This window comes from Lontra canadensis, unplaced genomic scaffold, assembly GCF_010015895.1.
Source record: "Lontra canadensis isolate GAN:19392208 unplaced genomic scaffold, GSC_riverotter_1.0 scaffold103, whole genome shotgun sequence".
NCBI lineage: Eukaryota > Metazoa > Chordata > Mammalia > Carnivora > Mustelidae > Lontra > Lontra canadensis.
Window position 1 is genome coordinate 2,780,575 of NW_022631097.1, and position 23,429 is coordinate 2,804,003.

The following is a 23,429-nucleotide window of genomic DNA, read 5'->3' on the forward strand; positions in this document are numbered from 1 at the left end:
ATACATAATATAGAATTTAACCATTTTTAGCATTTAAAAAATTATTTATTTTAGAAAGTTGGGAGGGGCAGAGAGAGAGGGAGAGAAACTCAAGCAGACTCTGTGCTGACCACAGAGACTGATCTGGGGCTGGATCTCATGGTGCATGAGATCACGAGCCCAAACCAAGAGTCAAACCCTGAACCAACTGAGCCACCGAGGGAGCCCGTCATTTTTAGCATTTTTGTGTATAATTCAGTGGCATGAAGTACATTCACATTGTTGTGATACCTTCACCACCGTCCATCTCCAGAACTTTTTCATCTTCCTAAATGGAAACTCTCTTCTCATTAAACAATCATTCCCAGTCCCCCTCCTCCAGCCCCGCCATCTACCATTCCACTTTCTGTCTATGAATGTGATGACTCTAGGAGGCTCGTGTAAGTGGGATTGTATGGCATTTGTCTTTTTGTAACTGCCTTATTCCACATAGCATCAGGTCATTATGGCTCACCACGTTGTAGCATGTGTCAGAGCTTCCTTCCTTCTCAAGGCTGAATAACATTCGGTTGTAGGTATGCCCCACATTTTGTTTATCCATTCACTGGTGGATGGACACTTGGGTTGCTTCTGCCTTTTGTGAATTGATGGTTTTTAATCTGGGGAATGATAGAGTCAGGGTCACATTTTAGAGATCCAGAGGGGGAAAGAAATCTCTGGTTGCCAGGCGAAGCTGACGAAGCTGCAGACCGCGTCTCTCTTAAATCCCCAGCTCCAAGTATGGTGCCCGGCATGTCGTAATTACTCATTGATTGTATGATCTCTCTAATTTTTTTAATAGCAGAAATCTCTATCATAGGTGGAAAATCATCTTTACACCTTAAAATTGAGGTAAAGGAGATTAGAAGACATAATACAATGAGGTACCTGAAAATACATTTAAGCCATCAAGGGCTTTATCCATGCAGGCTATTATCCTCATTATTTTCTCTATGTTTCTGATAACCCCGGACAAATTGTTGCTGGATTCAAAGGCCAAACTTTACTGGTATCTATACAGCTTTATTTCAATTTGTTCTTTCTTCACAGCTCTCAAAATCCAGAGATCCTTACAGCTATCCTGATTTCCAAGTGAGTTCATGTGAAATATTTGGAAGTTCACTTCGCATTAGAAGATGCCTTCTCCTCGTTTAAAAATCATCTGTGTGTCTCAGGTAGATCTGTGTCCTAGATTGCTGTGATATTTTACATGAGCATAGGAAGATTAGAAACCCATTAAAATATCACATTGTGAAAATTTTCAAACACACAAACATAGGGGGAATAGAGGAGCACAGTGAACACTTACCTATCCACCCAGATTTGACAGTTTCTGCTTTGCCTAAACTATCCATTTACACAATTTTTGTTGCAGACATTTAAAACATCTGTCCCATCATTACATTTTATTCCTAGGTACCTCAGACTGCATCTCTAAAAAATATGGGCATTTTCCTTCACAATCACAATGCTATTTGCACACCTAAAAATTAGTATTACTTGCATAACCAAATTTTCTTGATTGACTCAAAAATGTTGAGTCAATGGTGTGTTCAGTTGAGGCTGCATGTCTTAGTTAGTTAGGGCTGCTTTGACAAAATACCATAGGCAGGGTGGCTTAAACAATAAACATTTATTTCTCACAGTTCTGGAGACCGGGAAGTCCAAGATCAACATGCTGACAAATTTGGTATCTGGTACCAGAGACCTCTGCCTGGCTGGCAGACAGCAGTCTGCCTTCTTGCTGTGTACTTAATGTGGTGGAGAGAGGGCTCTGGTCTCTCTTTTTTTCTTATAAGGGCCCTAATTTCCATTATGGGGGCCCCATCTTTGGGACTTCATCTAAATCTAATTACCTCTTAAACTCCATCTTCAGCTACTTTCACACTGGGGATTAATTAGGGCCTCAACATACAAATTTAGGTGGGGGGGGGACACAAACAGTCCATAACACTCCATAAATGTATCACAGTTGCAATTATGTATAATGTCTCTCTAGTTCCTCTTAATACAGAGCAGACCACTCCCCTTCATGGCATTTTTGCAAAACCGGGTCATTTTTTCTATAGAATGTCCCACATTCTGGATTCAACCATTGGTTTCCTTGTTTAATCACTGAGCTTGGTCTTCTACCTACCATATTTCCTGTAAATGGAGGTTAGCTCTAGATAATGGATTAGGTTTAGCCTCATCATTTTTGGTAAGAATATTTTATAGATGGTTCTGTTTGCTTTTTGTTTCCTACACTGGGAGGTCCACAATATCTGGTCATCCACTTCAGTGCTGCTAAGAATCATTATGGATTCAGAGTGATCTTTAAAAATATATAATAAAAAAATCATTTTCCTTCTTATTCCAAAAATTAATTGCAAGTTAGTTGTAAAAGATTTACAGCATATGGATAAGCAAAAGAAATAAAGCTATCTTAATATCCTAACCCTAGATAACTGCCATCAAAATGGCAGTATTTAGTATTTCTTTGTAATATGTATTATATCATAATCATCTCTTTTTACTAACTGTGAATATCATTTAAAGTATTGAAATATTCTTCTACATGTCATTGGTCTTATATAGTGGAATCAGAATTTATTTAATTAATGTACTACTTTCGTACAAGTTGTGAAAACTGCAAATCCACTTGTCCAAATGCTCATTCAGATTTGGCCCCAAAGCGGTCTGAGAGTAAATGACTACTGCATGGCTGTCCGCCTTCTGGGACCTCTGCTCTTCATTTCTGGGGGGTGAGGTGGGGTTAGCGGAATTAGGGGCAGAAGTAGGGATGGGATTGGGAGACTGGGTGCCATTGGAGGGGTCTTCTGAAGTGCTGAGCTGTATCATCTGTGTCCTACCGAGTAGTCTCCCTCGTTCCTGTGTTTAAGATTCCCTTTTAAAGTGTAACGGGCTGATTTCTTGTGCTTGCCTCACCCTTGCTCCTCAAAGCATGGACATGGGCCGGTGGCATCAGCATCTCCTGGAAGCTTCTTGGAAATGCAGTCTCGGGACCCGCCCTAAAGGGGCCAAGCCAGAACGTGCATTTGAACCAGAGCCCCAGGAGTGACGTGTGAGACTCACTGTTTGAAAGCGTTTCTACTCAATTAATGGCTGGAAAAGCTGGTCCATCGTGCGCTTCACGTGCTGAAGTCAGCCATGGAAAAAAATCGTAATGCCGGGCCAACTCAGCTGGCTTTCTTTCTAAGGACAGAAGAAAAATCTGGTGTACATTTTGGAGAGGTGAACCCGGCGGTGGCTGGGAGCCTGGGATTTGCTCTTCAGACTCAGTCTTGATAACTGTGGGATGTTAAGAATTTATAAGCGGTCCGATCTTTGGTTTCCTCCTCAGTATAATAGAGATGGTATTTCTTTTTTCACAGGGATGGCCTGAGGTTTAAGGCTATCATGTGTAGAAGCACTTAGCACAGTGGCACGTCCTAAGTGCTGAGCCAGCTATCATTATTAATGATCAGAAAATGCTGTTTTATGCAGCGGTGTTGGGAGCAAAGGTTAATTGATAAACATTACTTTGGGGAATACCAGGATGTTGAACTTTTTCCTTCTAACTTCAGCTGTAAAAGAAGTCACCAATTAGTTTTAGCTGCTGGTTCCATGTATGGAAAGTGATAAACCGTTTTAGGTTGAATAACCACCCACTACATACCCTATGTTGTCTTATTCTTTTACCCGATGAGAAAAAAAAAAAAGCCCCACAAAACAAAACCCCAAAACCAAAAAACCCCCAAAACACGACTTCCCCTCCCTCTTTCTGAAAAGATCTTTTGCTTCAATACAGGCTGAGGCTTAAATATGCTTTGATTCAGAAGAGATTGTATTTACAGAGAAACTTCATCTTTAAAAAGATATGTCTAGTTCAATTCTATAGCGTTCTAAGAGAGCAACTCAACAAAGAAAGTTGCAATGAATCATGCAGTTGACTATGCTTTTTTGAAGTAAGTGAAATAAAACTACTACCAAATGCGGTGTGGACTTTTTCCAACCCCTAAAATAAATATTTGTAAAGCGAGCCTTGGTGGCATGAAGACCATGGTGATAGAGGATTGATACATGATAACATGTTTCTTAAAGATGGATCTCCTGACAATTAGAGGTCGAATTCTTATCCTGGAATTGAGCCAGAATGAGTAAAATCCTTTTAGTAGTAAGTACTCCCCTATGTGAAGGAAACACTCTCTTGGGGGCATTATTTAGTTCCACTGAAAGAAATCAACTCTGTTGCCATCTATAGAAATAAGTTTACCTCGTATGAATAACCCCTAAATTCTTAGGATTCTTTTAAGTAGGTGAAGTGTCATCCTAAATAATCTTAACTTCAGCCAGCACGAGCTGCCCTCATTATTCCTGCAACTGTTCTCCTCCTAAGATACTCTCCTGCTTTAAATTGCTCCTGAGAAACCAGTGTTTTCATTGGGAATCTGATCCCGGGTTATTACTGAGCAACTTTGCTGAGTCCCTTGTGATGAACACTGTTCAGAGTCCGCTCGACTTGCCTTTCAACGGGACCTGGGCCACGGCTTTCCTGTTGGTCAGCAAGTGGACAAGGACAGACTCTGTCACTGTGGAGATGGGATTCGCAGCCTGTACTCCCGGTTAACAAACCTGATCCTGTGATTCACCTGTTTGGAACACGCGGCTGAATCAATAAATTCTAAATTCATTTCTAGAATGCATAGGTATGGCTTATTTGTATGTAATCTGTTGCAGAATTTGTCAGCCAAGAAAACTTATTAGTAAGCTAATCATAATGATCTAATTAATTACACTTGTGTCCTAATTAATTTATACTTTTGTACTTTCAAATATTACGAAGCCCACACAAATCCACAAAATAGGCATCCCCCCCATTCTTAATGTATTGTGATCCCTGCTTCTTGGTTATTTTGTATCTTTTTAGAGTTGCCTGTGCCAATAATTCAAACTGGTCTGCTTATAGCAACATTCCATTCTTTCATATCCTGTAAATCTCCTCGCCATCCCCCCAACACAGACTGCCCCCCCCGCCAATAAGACAACACATATCCAATTTGCTTTAAACTCGTGGTTTGATTTTCATTAGTAGTATACAAATTTCTCCTAACTTGAAGACCCATGAGCCAATGTTTATTTTCTAAGAGAGGCTTCTGTTATTCCTTTATTCCTCTTCTTTGAGTGAGTATATTTTTCCAAAATTAATTTGTGATCTCCATTGTCAAAAGCTTGGAAATATTTGGAAATAACTCTCTGAAAACATCTGCCTAAGCCTGAGGAAAGCGAGTGAGGGAAGTCTACACAGCACGGGTTTTCCTCAGAGCCGAGTCTAATGCAGAACTTTGATGCTTCCCGCCTTTCTCCAGGGACTGACCTACTGAATGATTCCGATTGTTGTTTAACTGGCAACTGTATCTGAAGAACCCGAAGGATGAATTTTTTGTGAACATCACTCAGCTGCAAAAATTTTTGCCTTGGGTATTTGTCATGAAAGCTGTGAGTGGCGAAAGTCGCTATTTTATTTTTAAGCTACCTAGTTACAGAACAGGACAACTTTAGCTCTGCTGGCTGTTCTGTTGCTATGTTAGTAATAATGCGCCAACATGCTTCACCCCAAGGTCCTCTGGCACGACAAGCCCTTTGCCTTTTTTTTTTTTTTTGTGGTAAAATGTACATACATAAAATTTATTATTTTAACCATTTCTAACAGTACAGTTCAGGGGCATGAATCTCATTTATACTGATGAGCAAGCATCACCACTCTCCATTTCCAGAATTCTTTCACCTCCCAAACTGAATCTCTTTCCCCATTGAATAATAATTTCCCATTCACTACTCCATCCAGCCATTAACAACCACAATTCAACTTTCTGTTTCTGTGAATCTGACTATTCTAGGGAATCTCGTATAGGTGGCATCGTACAGTATGTGTCCTTTTGTGACTGGCTTGTTTCACTCAGCAGAGTGTCCTTAAGGTTCATCTATGTTTAGAATGTGAGAGGATTTCCTTCTCTTTTAAAGCTCGGTTCCACTGTATATGAATTCTGTTTTGTGTATATACAATGTATTGTTTACTCATTCCTCGGTAGATAGGCAGTTAAGTTGTTTCCACCACTTGGCTCTTGTGAACAGTGCTGCTTTGAACACAGTTGTACAAATACCTATTCGAATCTCTGCCTTCAATTCTTGAAGGTCTATACGCAGAAGTGAGAATTCTGGGCTGTGGTAATTCCATTATCTTGCATCCATTATTACGCTACACCATTTTACATTCCCGCCAGCAGTGCATGAGGATTCCAGCTTCTCCATATACTCACCACATTTTGTTGCTTTCTGTATTTGCTTTTTCTTTAATAAGCCACCCGAGTGGGTGTGAGGTGGTATCTCATTGTGGTTTTGATTTGCGTTTTCCTGATGACTCATGATACGAGTATCTTTTTTATGTACTCATTGATCATTTATATATCTTCTTTGGAGAAATGCCCTTTTTCATTTTTGAATTCTTTCTTTTCTCTTCTCTTCTCCTCTCTACCCCTCTCCTCTCCTCTCCTCTCCTCTCTTCCCTTCCCTTCCCTACCCCCTCCCTCCCCTCCTTTACCCCCTCCCCTCCCCTCCCCTCCTCTCTCCTTTTCTTTCCTTTTCTATAGTTGTTAGGCCCTTTGCTTTTGTAGACCCAAAAGAGCAAAAACAATTCCATCAGTCAGTCAGTTAACGTGTCACCCCTTTATTTATTTATTTTTAAACTTTGGTCTACATTTTCTTTCTTTTTTATTATTGTTATTTTTTATTATGTTATGTTAGTCACCATACAGTACGTCATTAGGTTTTGATGTAGTGTTCCAAGATTCAGTGTTTATGTGTAATACCCAGTGCTCCATGCAATACGTGCCCTCCTTGTATGGAACCAGAAAAGACCCCAAATTGCCAAGGAAATGTTGAAAAAGGAAAACAAAGCTGGGGGTAGCATGTTGCTTGATTTCAAGCTATATTACAAAGTTGTGATCACCAAGACAGCATGGTACTGGCACAAAAACAGACACATAGACCAGTGGAACAGAATAGAGAGCCCAATATGAACCCTCAACTCTATGGTCAAATAATTTTTGACAAAGCAGAAAAAAATATACAGTGGAAAAAAGACAGTCTCTTCAATAAATGGTGCTGGGAAAATTGGACAGCTATGTACTGAAGAATGAAACTCAACCATTCTCTTACACCACATCCCCCCTTCATGAGGGCAGCATTATACTGAGCTGGTGCTCAATTTCATTTAGACGGCAGTGCAAATGGCAACCTCCAGGTTACAGGAGTTGACTTTTTCTTATGGACCAGTTACCTAGGATTTACCCAGGGCCTTTACAGGGGCTGCAAACCAGGTTGTGGGAAGCGAGGGGGCAAAAGAGTCTCCACATAAATCAGCCAGGAGAGCTCACTGATCAGAAAATCCTGCTTCCTCTGGTACAAAAGCCCTCTGGGTCCTAACTTCAGTCTTCAGATATGATCTAACCACTAGGAGGAAAGAAGCGTCCCTGGGACAAAACACATTTTGGCACTTAGGGGTCTTCCAGATAAAAGCTTACTTTTTTTTTTTTTTAACATTTCTTTGAAACTGGGGACTTAACATGATTTAGGCTCATGAAAAGCCATCGTTAACGTGCACTCTTCTTCAACTAAGACATGGACCTTTACTCCACACGCTCTCTAAACACAGATAATTACCATGGCAACCACAGTGTTTCCTGATCTCATACGTACACTTGCACCTTTCTTAAAGAAACACAGAACACAACAATGTAGAATTAAAACAGTAAATCATTGGAATGTGTTTTATTTGTTGTTACATAGTTGTCAGAATTTAGGGAAGAGCTGGACATTGTCATCTGCTATCAATTGTACTTGGAAAAAGTAGATGTTTGGCCAGGCCTTTTGACATCTTGCCAGAAAATAAGGTCTTGTTTGTAACATCGTGTAAGGAATGACCGATGGGTTTCTAGATTGTTACGGCCAGAAGATTTTCAAAGCAGAAAATGTCATTAAGAACACAAAGTACTGAATAGTATAGATTTTGACATGACACATCTCACAAGTTGACCATCTTCAGTTAAATTACAGTTATGATTACCCTAAAGTCGGTAAACGTTTGCACAAACATGCTTTTTTGGGTAGCATCTAATTTTATCTTTGGTTGTATTTGGAAACAGGCACAACAATTTTGTTGTGCCTTCAAAAGTCTTTCTTTTTTTGGCTATGTAAACAAGTCTTTTATTGCTCTATGAATACTTGATGAGTGGTCAGCAGAATGAAACCCATATGAAGCTTTCGTCAAGAGGCATCTCCCAGCAGCCTCTCAGTAACTGCAGGATGGAGCAGAACCCCCAAGACCCACACGCTGAAGATAAGTAATGACAAAGGCTTTTAGCGAGACACCTGCCCTCAGTTTTGAATGTTTCAAAATGTTTTGTCCATGTATGAAGGGAAATATCTCCCCATAATTCCTCATGTGATGAGGACTAGCTTTCCTTCCAGCTAATGGAATGTAGCTCTGATTTCTCTATCGTTAGCCACTCTGTCTCGGGAATACCAATGTTTTGATGAGAGAGAAGAAAGGACCCTCTTCTGTTTGATTGTTTTCTTTTAAATTAAAAGTAGTAATAAATCTTACTCAACCAAAATAACTGCTGAACATTTCATATTAACACAGCAGTGAAGATGAACTTGGGCAGCGCATGATAAATGTTTCTCTGTGCTTAGATTGGAATGCCTCCAAACCCTTCAACTCCCACACCAATTTGGAAAGGCCTACCTGAGGTTTTTATATCCTTAGCCTGAAGATTCATTTTTCATTTACAAGATCGAGCTCCCAAGTTTCAAGGACAACCATGCTATACTTCTGTAGAAAGTACACAGAGATAATGTTGGAATGAGAAACTTTTTTTTTTTTTAAACCTCGTAAATATATTATTTGCCTTCCAAATCTAACATGTGTGGGCTTTTCTATTTGTCTGTAGTTTAATTATAAATTGATAAGCCTCAGTTTTATGAAGTAAGGAATAAAGCAATTGGCAATCTCTCTTTATTAAGTGGTGTGGTGGCTTAGGAACAGAAGTGACAGAATCCTGACCCTTCTGTTGCTATCTTGTCAAAGAAGACAGTGTATGAGATGATGATATCAGACAGCCCATATCTGAGCCTGACCAGCCAGTCGAATGCTCTCTGCTTTCTCATGCACAGGCTAGGCTTCACAGAGGAGGTGACACCCCAACAGGTGCGAGAAGAATGGAGAGAATGTGGAAGAAGTCCAAGTGCTGACAGGAGAGTGCAGTTGGTTGACGCACCTCTGAAGTAGTCATTACTTGGTTCCTGTACTGGTTCCTCGGAGCCCCAGATGCTAGATCGCATGGAAATCTTGATCTCAAGAATTTTGTTTACTGTAGTTGGAACTGAAGGGAGGGATGGCTGATCAGTTCTTCCTCAGCTCTCACATTTGCCGTGAACTTGCTCATGCTCCACACTTGTTCAGGAGGCCATACACTAGACAATTGCTTCTCACCTTCGGTCTCACTTCAGCCGTTGGGTCTTCGGGGATACATTTCCTGTTGTCTCTGGAAAGGTAAAAATCAACCCCCTTCTTACAAGTGTTCATAATCTCTAGTACTTTCCTTTGTAGCTGTGGTCACAACCTATTCATTAGTTCATTTGTTCACTCATTCGTTCATTCATTCATATGGAGGTATAGTTGACATACAATATTATTTCAGTTTCAGGGGCACAATGTCATGAGTCAACATCGTATGTATTGTGAAATTATCAGCACAATAATTCTAGTTCACATTGTTCTCACATGGCTACATCTTTTTTTTTTCCCGCATGATAAGCCCTTTTAAGATCTACTTAGCCACTTTCAAATACGCAAAACAGTATTATTAACTATAGTCACCTTGTTGTACATGACATCCTCATGACTTTTTTATTTTATGACTGGAATTTTGTGCATTTTGACCCCCTTCACCCATTTTGCTCACCCCTCTCACAACTTCATTTTTGTTTGTGTGATCATGGAATTATCTATGTAATCCCTATTAGATCTGAACTCCATGAGGGCAGGGACTGTTGTCTGGTGTTGGGAGCCTTGTATCTTGAGTATTGGCAGCTAGTACCTAGTCCCTGGCATACAGGAGGAGCTCAACAAATATTTCATGAATACATACTGTTGCAGCAATCCGGTGGATTCCTGGTGATGTTATTCATGCATGGGTTTACCTCTTCCTAATTCTCATACCCATTACCTATCCAAACTCCTTGGACCCCACATTTATTCAGTCCTCATCATGTTGTTGTGGACACTTCCTATAGGCTCCTGAATGGTTTTGCTCTCTGTGTTTTTGCCCTTTTCTATGTAAACAGTTGCTCTTACCGCTGGAATAGGCCTCAAAAATATGAATCTGGTCATGCTGCTCTCTGCTGAAGGTTAAAGCATCCTCCTCCCATGTGGTGATCTGCTCCCATTCCCCCACCCCCAAGCACCTGACTCTGTCCCATTATGCCCTCTGCAGAGGCTCCTTCAGCCCCCTGAAATCTTCTAGGTCGCTCACACTCCTCTGACTTTGCATATGCGGGTTTTTGAGGCAGGAATACCTTTGCTGCTGATCTTTTATCTGGAAAAATCACACTCAATCTCAAGACCCAACCCAAAGATTTCCCTCTATTAAGACTGCTCTAATCAACTCAATGGTTCCTTCTTTTCTGTGGTTTCTTCAATTGTGCCTGTTAGTTCTGCTTTTTGCACTTACCACATCAGACTGTGATTATTACCCTATATGTCCATCTCACATGATAGGTTGAGTTTCTGGAGGGCACAGAGTACACTAATCATGCAATTGTTTTCATTTTGTCCTCATCACTAAATACAGTGTCTGTCTCTTAATAAATATTTTGAATGAATGAATGAATAAAAGAAAATCTCTCTTACTGGTGTTATCCACATCTTTGGAATTGGCTCATCTTTCTTTTCAGGAGTGTAAGCTCTTCTCCTAAGTTAGATCTCAAGCTTTTGGAGACAGAAACACTTTCTTATATTCTCCTGAAGTACCAGTTTGTGCTAATTGCATATAATAAGAATGCACTATTTGCTGATTGATTAAACACTAGAAAGCCAGTCCTTTCAACATATATTTTATTGTTGCATACAAAAATAATTCTGGTTTATGATAATATTGTTAGAAAAATATCGAGAAATATCATTTCTCACATAGACTTGTGGAAAATGCCCTTTTAAATGATACATCTCCAATTCTTCTTTTGAGAGTTTGCTCCTTTTACATTAACACATATTACAGCTGAGGTTTTTGAAAGTTTTATTTTAAAAAATATTTTTTTCCAATTAATAAAATTTTTCCTATGCAAGTTCATAATTTTTTCCCTAAAACATGAATTAGATTCATGTAACAGATTCATTCAGTAACAGATCATTCATTCAGTAATAGATCATTGCAATGAGCATTGAGATTTCATGTTTTGGAATTGTGAATGGTTAAGTGTATGTGATAAAGGTACTCATCATTGAGAATCCCCCAAAACCACACAAGAATCCTTAGCATTGGAACTGAGTTGTGTGGGGATTGTGGAAAATTGGTTAGGCCAGTCATTCTGAGTGTGACCCCAGACCAGCAGCAACAGCATTGCCTGGACTCTGGTTAGAAATTCTCAGGCCCTACCTTAGACCTAATGAATAAGGAACTCTGGGTATGAGGTCCAGCAACCTGAGTTTTATAAACCCTTCAGGAGATTAAGATACACTCTAAAGTTTGAAAACCGCTGCTTCAAGTGTGGCTGGGTGGTTCAGTCAGTTGGGCATCCAACTGTTGATTTCTGCTTAGGTTATGAGCTAAAGGTCCTGGGATTGAGCCTCCTATCAGGTTCCATGCTCAACTCAGCAAAGAGTCTGCTTCCCCTCTCTTTTCCCCTCTACCCCTTCCCCTGCTCTCTCTCTCTCAAATAAATAAATCTTAAAAAATACTACTTCAGTTGAAACTTTTTCCCAATTCAGTGACTCTCCTTTCGTAACAGAGGGCCACTCAACCTCTACTTGGCTTCTTCCATTAAATGGAGACCTTATCTCAGAATGCGGAAGACCACCATACTTTTGAATAGTTTTGATTGGTAAAATATTCTGTCTACTTCCTAGTAACTTCCATTCTCTGAGTTATGCTGTACTTTCTGGAGCTATATAAACTAAATAAAATTGTTTTCCATGGCACTGCTGGGAGCTTCCATGCTCCTCTCTTGATCCTTTTTCAGGGGCAATACTCCTCAGTCTAGCCACCAATCCACAAAGGATGTGTTTTCCAGTTTATCCGTCATGTCCTCCGGATGTAGTTCCGCTTGTCTGGATTCTCCCTGGTATCCTAGATTTGGACTGAACAGACTGGATGTGATACATCTACCCACGTGGTTGAAGAATGTGCTCACTTTTTTTGTTCACTGTGTAATAATTTTGATTCACTTTGCTCTTTAAGTAAAACAAAAATGCAAAGAAGGAAAACCATTTTATGTTACTTTGACATAAGCTTCAGTTATTGTTACATGGGCTTTGCCGTCTGGTACAGTTTATTTTGTTTTTCAAGTTAGTTTTGCTTTGATTAAAATATCTTTTTTAGAGTGGGTTTATTTGTGTCTAAATCTTTAATGGGAAGATGAAAGAAAATCACCACGTGGACAAATTTAGAAATTAAAGTTATTGCCATGGGAATTTCCCTCCCATTTTCAAATTAGCTGTGCTTGCTTTTAAGCTTATTGGAATATACAATTAAGTTTATTGACCTTAATAAATTCCACTGTACATATACATTATGTTACAAGATGGGGAGAAATATTCAAATAGAATGATTTAAAAAATGTCTTACTTCTCCAGTTTTGTTTGAACTTTTCCTCACTACTTTGCTTATGATTTAAAACAAATGGGCTCCTTTTTGTATTTCTGGTTTCATATATGCATATGAATATATATTTTTTTCAGCTTTACTGAAGTATAATTGACAAAGTTGTAATACATTTAAAGTATACAATATAATAATTGGATATAGGTATGCATTGTGAAAAAATTCCTACCACAGTGTTAATTAACACACCCATCACCTCACATATTTTTTTATTTTTACTTTTTGGTGAGGAAACTTAAATTTTACTCTCTTGGAATGTTTTAATTATACAATACAGTGTTACACATTAGATCTTCAGATCTTATCCATCTTACAGTTGAAAAGCTGAACACTTTATTAGCTTCTCTTGTTTTCCCCACCCCTCATACCCTGGCAACCATCATTCTAGTCTGTTTTTATGAGCTGGACTTTTCTCTTTCTCTCTTTCTCTCTTAAGATTCCACATATTAAATGATACCATTCATTATTTGTTTTCCTTTGTCTGGCTTATCTCACTTAGCATAATGCCTTCCAGGTTCATTAATGTTTCCACGAATGGTAGGATTTTCATCTTTCTCATGGCTGAATAATATTTCATTGTATATACATACCACATTGTTTTTATCCATTTATCTTTCAACAGACACTTCAGTTTTTTTCCTGTCTTGGCTAATAGGAATACTGCTACAGTGAATATGGGAGTGCAGAGATCTTTTTGATATCCACTTTCATTCTTTGGGATATATTCCCAGAAGTAGGATTGCTGGATCCTAAGGTAGTTCCATTTTTAGTTTTTTGAGGAACCTCCATATTGTTTTCTAGAGTGGTGGCACCAATTTAAGTTCTTGCCAACGGTTTTCTCTTTTCTCCACATCCTCACCAGCATTTGTTTTCTCTTGTCTTTTTCATAATAGACATCCTAACGGGTGTGAAATGATATCTCATTGTGGTCTAAATAGGTGTGAGATGATGTCTCATTATGGTTTTGATTTTATTTCCCTGATGATTAGTGCTGTTGACCTCCTTTTCAAGTACCTGTGGACATTTGTATGTTTTCTTTGGAGGAATATCTATTCATGTCCTTCACCCTTGTTTATTTATTTTTAAGGATTTATTTATTTTGTTTGAGAGAGGGAGTGAGAGGTGGGGGGAGGGGCAGAGGGAGAGAGAGTCATAAGCAGACTGTGTTGAATGAGTGTGGAGCACGTAACAGGGCTCGATCTCATGACCCTGAGATCACTACCTGAGCCCAAACCAAGGGTTGGTTGCTTAACCAGCTGCACCACCCAGGCGCCCCTGTCCATTTTTAAGTTGGGTACTTTTTTTTGCTCTGAGTTATGTGAGTTTCTTGTATATTATGAATAATAACCTCTTACCAGATACATGGTTTGCAAACATGTTCTTGCAGTTGGTAGGCTGCCTTTTCATTTTGTTGATGGTTCCCTTGGTTGCACACAAGTTTCTTTGATGTAGTCTCACTTGTTTACCTTTGCTTTTGTGACCTTTACTTTTCATGTCAAATCCAAAAAATCATTGTCAAAACCAGTGTCAGGGAGCTTATGTTCTAGAATTCTTCTAGGAGTGTTATAGTTGCCAGTCCTAAGTTCAAGTCTCTAATCCATTTGGAGTTTGTTTTTGTATGGAATTAGATAGGAGTAAAGTTTCATTCTTTTGCATATGAACATCCAGTGTTCTCAACAGTCTCTTTATTAAAAAAATTATCCTTTCCCTCCCTGTGTATTCTTGGATCTTTTATCATGAATTAATTGGCCAGACATGTGTGAGTTTATTTCTGGACTCTCTATTCTGTTCCATTAATCTATGTGTCTATAATATAGTTTGAAATCAGTAAGTGTGATGCCTCAAGTTTTGTTTTTCTTGCTCAAGAATGCTTTGATTATTTGTTTTTTTTGGTTGTTCCATACAAGTTTTAGTATTGGTTGTTTTATTTTTGTGAAAGATGCCATTGGAATTTTCATAGGGACTGCACTGAATCTGTAGATTTCTTCGGGTGGCATGGACATTCTAACAATATCTATTCTTCCAGCCCATGAGCATGGAATATCTTTCCATTTATTTTTGTCCTCTTCAATTTCTGTCATCAGTATATTATGGTTTTCAGTGTCTTTTACTTTCTTGGTTAAACTTATTCCTAGGTATTTTATTCTTTTCAGTGCAATTGTAAATTGGATTCCTTTTTGATAATTCATTATTAGTGCATAAAAAAGCAACTGATTTTTGTATATTGATTTTGTATCTTGCAAATGTACTGGATTTGTTTATTTGTTCTTTTTTTTTCCTTCTTTCTTTCTTTTTTGGTGAAGTCTTTGGAGTTTTTCTAAAGTCTGAGAGTTTTCATCTGCAACCAGAAACAATTTTACTTCTTTTCTTCTTTGGATGCCTTTTTTTTTTTCTTTTTCTTGCCTAACTCTTCTGGCTAGGACTTCCAGAACTCTGTGGAATAAAAGTGGAAAGTGTCTTGTTCCTGATTGTAGAGGAAACCTTTCAGCTTTGCATTGTTGAGAGTGGTGTTAGCTGTCGTCTTGTGATATGTGGCCTTTACTACATTGAAGTACATTCTTTCTATGCCTACTTTGTTGAGAGCTTTTTTTTTTAATCATGAAAGCATGTTGAAAATTGTCAAATGTTTTTTCTTCATCTAATCATATGGTTTTTGTCCTTCTCTTTGTTAAGGTGGTATATCACATTGATTGATTTGTGTATGTTGATCCGTCCTTGCATGCCAGGAATAAATACCGCTTGATTGTGGTGTACAATCCTTTTAATATATTGTTGAAATTGGTTTGCTAATATTGAGATTATTGAGATTATTTGCATTTATGTTCATCAGGGATATTGACTTATAATTTTCCTTTTCTTTTAGTGTCCTTGTCTGGCTTTGATATCGGGGTAATGCTGGCCTCATAAAATGAGTTTGGAAGTGTTCCTTCCTCTTCTATTTTTTGGATGATTTTAAGAAGGATTGGTATTAATTCTAAACTAGATGTTTGGTGGAATTCACCAATGAAGACTTCTGGCCCAGACTGTTCTTCATTTGGAGGTTTTTGATTATTGATTCAACCTCCTTACTAGTAATTGGTCTGTTCAGATTTTCTGTCTTCAGGATTCAGTCTTGGTAGGTGATATGTTCCTGGGAATGTATCCATTTCTTCTAGATTGTCCAATTATTAGCTTATAATTGTTCATAGTAGTCACTTAGGATCCTTTATATTTTTTCTTTTTTTTTTTTTTAAAGATTTATTTATTTGACAGGCAGAGATCACAAGCAGGCAGAGAGGCAGGCAGAGAGAGAGGAGGAAGCAGGCTCCCTGCAGAGCAGAGAGCCTGATGCGGGGCTCGATCCCAGGACCCTGGATCATGACCTGAGCCAAAGGCAGAGGCTTTAACCCACTGAGCCACCCAGGTGCCCCAGGATCCTTTATATTTCTATGATATCAGTTGCAATATATTCTCTTACATTTCTGATTTTATTTGAGTCTTCTCTCTTTTTCTTTAGTGAGTCTAGCTAAAGTTTTGTCAATTTCATTTATTTTTCAAAATGCCATCTCTTTGTTTCATTGATCTTTTAAATTACTTTTTAGTCTCTATTTCATTATCTCCTCTGATCTTTGTTATCTCCATCTTTCTACTATATTTCAGTTTAGTTTGTTCTTCTTTTTCCATTTCCTTAATGTAAAAAAAAAGTGGTTTATTCAAGATTTTTCTTATTTCTTAAGGAAGGCATTTATCACTGTAAACTCCTTGGAACTGCTTTTGCTGCATTCTGTCAGTTTTGGTATGTTTTATTTCCATTTTCATGTGTTTCAGGATTTTTAAAATTTCTCTTGATTTTCTCTTTGACCCTTTGGGTATTCAGTAACATGATATTTCATATCCATATATCTGTGAACTTTCTAATTTTCTTTCTTGTAACTGAGTTCTAGTTTCATACCATTATGGTTAAAAATAAAAGATGCTTGTATGATTTTAATCATCAAATTTATTGAGACTTTTTTTTTTTTTTGGTGGCCTGGATGATGTTTCATGTGTAATTGAGAATAATGTGTATTTTGGCACTTCTGAATGGGATGTTCTATAAATGGCTGGTAAGTCCGTCTGGTCTAACGTGATAGTTCAAGTTTAAGTCCGAGTTTCCCCATTGATTTTCTGTCTGGATAATCTATCCATTGTTGAAAGTGAAGTATTGAAGTGCCCCACTGTTACTGTATTGCTGTCTATTTCTCCCTTCAGTTCTGTTAATATTTGGTTTATATTTAGGGCTTAATGTTGGGTTTAAAATGTTTATAAATGTTTCCTTTCTCTTTCTCTTTATATGTCTAGTACAGGTTTTGTTTTGTTGTTACCGTGAGGCTCTATTTTAAGCTGAGAACAACTTAACCTCAAATGCATACAAAAGCTCTGTATCTTCACACTGCTCCCAATTTTTATGTTTTTAATATCACAATTTATACCTTTTTATATATCCATTAACAAATTATTTTAGTTATAGTTATTTTTAATATGTTTGTCATTTAACCTTTATGTAAGAGGTCTAGGTGACTTACCACTATAAAGGTATTAGAGTACCCTGAATTTAACTCAATATTTACCTATACCAGTGAATTTTACACTTTCATATTTTTTTTAATTTTTAATTTTTTAAAAAAGATTTTACTTACTTACTTGTCAGAGAGAGAGAAAGCACAAGCAGGCAGAGGCAGAGAGAGAAGCAGGCTCCCTGCTGAGCAAGGAGCCAGATGCGAGATTCAATCCCAGGACCCTGGGATCATGACCTGAGCCAAAGGCAATGGCTTAACTAACTGAGCCACCCAGGCATCCCTACACTTTCATATGTTTTTATATTACTTATTAGTGTCCTTTTATTTCAGCTTGAAGAAGTCTTTTTAACATTTGTTAGGCTACTCTAGTAGTGATGAACTTCATTTTTTGTTTGTCTGAAAAACTACCTCTCCTTCGATGAGGATAGGAAACTTTGCTGGGTAGTGCATTCTTGGATGGCAGTTTTTATCTTTCAGCACTTTGAATAAATACATCATGGTATCCCTTCTGGCTTGGAAAGCTTTTGACTAAATATCCGCTAATGGTTTTATGAGGGTTCCCTTATGTGTTTTTCTCTTGCTGCTTTTAAGATTCTCTTTGTCTTTAATTTTTGACAATTTAATTGTAACGTGTCTTGGTGTGGATCTCTTTAGATTTATCTTATTTGGAACTTTCTGGGCTTTCTGGATCTGGATGTCTGTTTAGGTTATGGAACTTTCCAGTCATTTTTTTTCTTTGAGTAAGTTTTTGTTTGTTACTTATAGATATCTTTAATATCTTCACTGAAATTCTCACTTTGTTCACGTACTGCTCTCCTGATGTGGGCAAACATCTTTATGACCACTATTGGAACTCTTTACCAGATTAAGCACTTATCTCCATTTCATTAAAGTTGGTTTCTGGAAATTGATCTTGTTCTTTTGTTTGGAACATATTTCCCTTTTTCTTTATTTTCCTGGACACTCTGTGTTGGTTTTTCTGCAGTAGGTAAAATAGTCACCTCTCCCACTCTTGACAGACTGGTCTCATGTAGGAGATTAACATTGTCAGCTTGGTATAAGCTCCTTGTCATCTCTCAATACTTTGTGATTGTTCACACTGTTGTCTTTGTTCCCAGTAACTCCCAGTAGCTGAGAGTACTCCGGGACCCATTGGTGTCCCAAAGGGGAGGGTCACACTTAACACCTCGATGCAGGCTGTTTAGGAGCATGACCCTCTGGCTGTAGCTGGGAAATTATGGATGAAGTCTTCTTTCAGTGAGAAACTGGGAGATGGGCATTTTTGCCTATTCCTTTTGCACTGAGCCTGGGTAGAAAGCCACTGGTAGGAAGCCACTGGGTGGGACGATTCTGCATCCATTTAAAAACTGCTTTTTTTGTTTGCCATAATCTTGTGGAACTTGTGAATGCAAGCCTCATTGGCTGTCAGAGCTGGTTGAGAGTGGGGGACCTGTCTTACCTGCAGCCGCTGTTAACAGCTGGGGTTCCAGACATATGTGCAACCTCTTTCCAGAGAGGTGATGGTGTTGGATTTATTGTTGAAGCATGTTGGAGAAAGAAGGTGGAGGATGTACCCACAGGCTTCTCTGGGCTCTAGGAAGGATCAGGCCATCCCCATGGGCTAATCAGAAGCCAGGCTCTAAGATAGCAGAATGTAAATATGCAGTCAAACCCCCTCCAGCGAAGCGCTGGGCCATGAGCATTTTTTGCCTGCTTCCTCTGCACTGAGTCCTAGGGAGATAGCCACGGGTATTTGTGTGCCTGTAGAGTACCGCTTCTTTGTTTGCTACAGTTCAGTGGGACTCATGGTTGCAAGCCCTGTTGGCTTTCAGAGCTTGATGTTTTGTCAACCCATCCCATCGGTGAGATTCTTAAAATTTGGGGCACATGATATATGGTCCAAACCCTTTGCTCTTCAGGGAGAGTCTCTCCTGATTTTATGATATTCTGCCAGGAATGGGTTTTACCGTGAGAATGTGTCTCGGTCTTTCCTATGCGTTTTGATGGAGGCATTTTCTCATTCACCCAAGGTGTAGGAGTGATTGTGGATTTCTCTCAGAGGGAATTGCTCCATGTGTAGATATATATTTGGTGCATCTGTGGGAGTTAGTAAGTTTATGTTTTGAACCTGATTGAAGCACAATGTGATTATCCCTTAGTGTATAGGTATTGTTCTTTTGGGCTCATTTGTTCCAGTCTATTGAGATTTTCTAAATAGTGACCCTGTTATATAATATATTGTATAAGAGGGCACCTGGGTGGCTCAGTCATTAAGCATCTGCCTTCTGCTCAGGTCATGATCCCAGAGTCCTGGGATGGGACCCCACATCAAGCTCTCTGCTGTGAGGGAAGCCTGCTTCTCCCTTTCCCACTCCCCCTGCTTGTGTTCCCTCTTTGGCTGTGTCTCTCTCTGTCAAAAAAGTAAATAAAATCTTAAAAACAAACAAACAAACAAAAACCAATATATTGTGTAGGGTCAACCACTGGCTTGAGAATCATCTTGTCTTTTCTTCCTTCCTTCTCTCCCCTCCTTCATTCCTTCCTTCCTTCTCTCTCCCTTCCTTCCTACCTTCCTTCCTTCCTTCCTTCCCTTCTTTCTTCTTTCCTCCTTTTTTTTCTTTCTTTCATAGGAATGTCCATGTGTCAGGCCTGTGAACTAAAACTTTAGCATATCATGGGGAATTCAAATTGACCTTGCTTTGCTGAGAGTCTTTAGCAATTCAATTGGTTAGAAATCTACAAGCTGTATTTTTAACTTTCTAATTTTTACTCCTACCCACAAAAAAAATATTATAAGAGACTTTGTTAAACACCTGAGTGAAATGAGGAGACCAAGTGTCTATAACATTCTGCCCCCCTACTTGTTCTAATACTCACAGTCAATAGACTGCAGTGGGGTCATGTGTCAAGGCGTGCTCTTAGTCAATCAGTGCTGTTCTCAGTGATTGCTGCCTCCTGTTGAAAGTGTTTGCAGCCCTATATTTAATAATTTATTCAAGATTTTTTCAGAAGATTGACATTAAGTTCTTAAATTATAATTCTTAGCCATTTTCTTTTAGGCTTTTCTGTAGTGTTTGGAACTCAGGTCATTTCTTGTTTTTAATCTTTTCATATTCTCCCATTCTCTCTGAAGTTAAAATGCAATGATCCTGTATTTGTACACTCTTTTAGTATTTTGAGTGTAATTCATTTGGACCTAGAGACTTGAATTCATTTAAATAAGCAGGTTATTTTTTACTATTGTTATTTACTTTGGCTTTTAGTTCTTCAAAGGATTTTTATTTTGCCTTTTTAATTTTAAGACCCTCCTGCCTATAGGTTCAGAAACTTACCTGTTTCACTCATTATTATTTCTACAATACCCATAATAGGCTCTTAAAAGACACTTGTTAAATGAATGAATGAAAGTTGAATTATGCACAGACTCTTCTTATTAAACTTGTAACCCAATGAAGACTGTTATAAGTATGCATAATTTGTAATTTTCATCTCAAACATGTATTATTTTATTTTTTGTTTTTACTTGTTTTAAAATAAGTTGGTTCATATAAAAATCCCATTAATGCCTTAAAATGCAAACTTTACTTCTAACCCAAGTTTATTTTCATTAGCACTAGTGTTAAATATGTATTTCCAGGAAGAATATCTTCAGTGAATACTTTCTCAAGGTTTAAATAATTTTTTTCCCTTATAAAATCTGGATCTGTGGCAAAAAAAAATTCACCAGAATGATTATAGTAAGCTTCTAATCATGTGCCTCTTAGTCACTAGCAGTCAACAAGAAAAATGATTCATATCATCATGAAATCAGATGCTCTGTTCCATCAGATAAACCCTGACTCTTGCTTATGTGAATGGCAATAACTTTTGCCTTTTATAGATCAAGAATGTCACTTTGATTCAAAGTGATTTACAATGATACCTTTTTTTATTAGGACCTTTATCCTTAAACTGGTGACAGAATAGAAACGCAGACATTACAGCTTGAAATTCAGGAGAATCTATACCTAGAAGACTTAAAAATTTGCACCTGAGGAAAAAAACCTCTGGAACAGTCAGATAAAATAAGTGAGAATTACAAATGTTAATTGTAATATTGATGCTTCACCTATTGAGGATACCTGCGGGTGGGGTGCTGTGTAAAAAATATTGATGGGGGAATATGTTTCAGGTTTCCTTTTACCTTATTTCATTAAAAATAAATCCCTTTTTGGCACCTGGGTGGCTCAGTGGGTTAAGTGCCTGCCTTTGACTCAGGTCATGATCTGAAGACCCTGGGATCAAGACCTACGGCTGACTCCCTGCTGAGCAGGGAGTCTGCTTCTTCCTCTCCCTTTACCCCTCCCCCTGCTTGTTCTCCTTCTGTTGCCTGCACGCTCTCTCTCTCAAGTAAATAAATACAATTAAAAAAAAGTTCCAAATCCCTTTGCTTTCAAAGTATTGATTCGACAGCCTGGACCAATGGGTGAAGAATTGTGTAGAAGGCAAGGTGAGTGATAACACAATCACCATCTGGAACTGGGAACCGCGAGAAGAGGGCAAGAATAAGGTCAGGCTGCAGAGATGAAAAAGTAAAATAAGTGAGAATAAATTGAATACCTAAATTTCACATCAGAATATGAAGGTGAGAGAGAAGGGAAGTCAGAAGAAAGGAAGAGAGCAAACGAGATGGAGTGGCCTGCGTTCAACAGAGGCGGCTTTGGTCCCAGTGCTTGGAAAAGTTGGTGGTTGAGTCTGTTGCACTCAGGCATGTCCTGTTCTCTTTCAGCCACTCTTAGAAGTCAACCTTCAATGCAGATACATCGACCATGGGGAGGCAGGGCATGACCTGATCGATTAAGGAAAGCAGGTTGGTGTTCTCATTACTTGACTGCCACCTTTCTTTGTTGACATGGAGTTTCAGCTGGGTAGAAAAATCCACTCTGAAGCTAAGAGGGTATTGCAGAGGATGATTTCCTTTAGCCCCAGCTGGACAGGACCTGTTGATAAATTGATTTCTAAGTGGCACGAGTAAAACATTTGGTTGAGACTGACACTATAAAGCTTCAGCAAACTCTCCACTCCCCAGCATGTGGTTTCCAGCATCTTGTTTTTCTCCACATCCTCTCCAACACATGTTATTTATTGTCTTGTTAATTTTGGCCATTCTAACTTGGTGTTAGGTGGTATCTCAATGTGGTTTTGATTTGAATCTTACTGATGGTTAATGATGATGAACATTTTTTCATGGGTCTGTTAGCCATTTATATGTCTTCTTTGGAGAAGTGTCTGTTCATGTCTTCTGCCCATTTTTTTTGACATGATTATCTGTTTTGTGTATGTTGAGTTTGAGGAGTTCTGTATAGATCTTGGATATCAATCCTTTGTCTTTAGTGTCATTTGCGAATATCTTCTCCCATTCCATGGGTTACCTCTTTGTTTTGTTGATGGTTTCCTTTGCTGTGCAGAAGCTTTTGATCTTGATGAAGTCCCAAAAGTTCATTTTCGCTTTTCTTTCCTTTGCCTTTGGAGACATATCTTGAAAGAAGTTGCTGTGGTCGATGTCGAAGAGGTTACTGCCTATATTCTCCTCTAGGATTTTGATAGATTCCTGCCTCACGTTAAGGTCTTTTATCCATTTCGAGTTTATCTTTGTGTATGGTGTAAGAAAAAGGTCGAGTTTCATTCTTCTCTATGTAGCTGTCCAATTTTCCCAGCACCATTTATTGAAGAGACTGTCTTTTTTCCACTGTATATTTTTTCCTGCTTTGTCAAAGATCAGTTGACCATAGAGTTGAGGGTCCATATCTGGTCTCTCTACTCTGTTCCACTGGTCTATCTGTCTGTTTTTGTGCCAGTACCATGCTGTCTTGGTGATCACAGCTTTGTAGTAAAGCTTGAAATCAGGCAACGTGATGCCCCCAGTTTTGTTTTTCTTTTTCAACATTTCCTTAGCAATGTGGGGCCTCTTCTG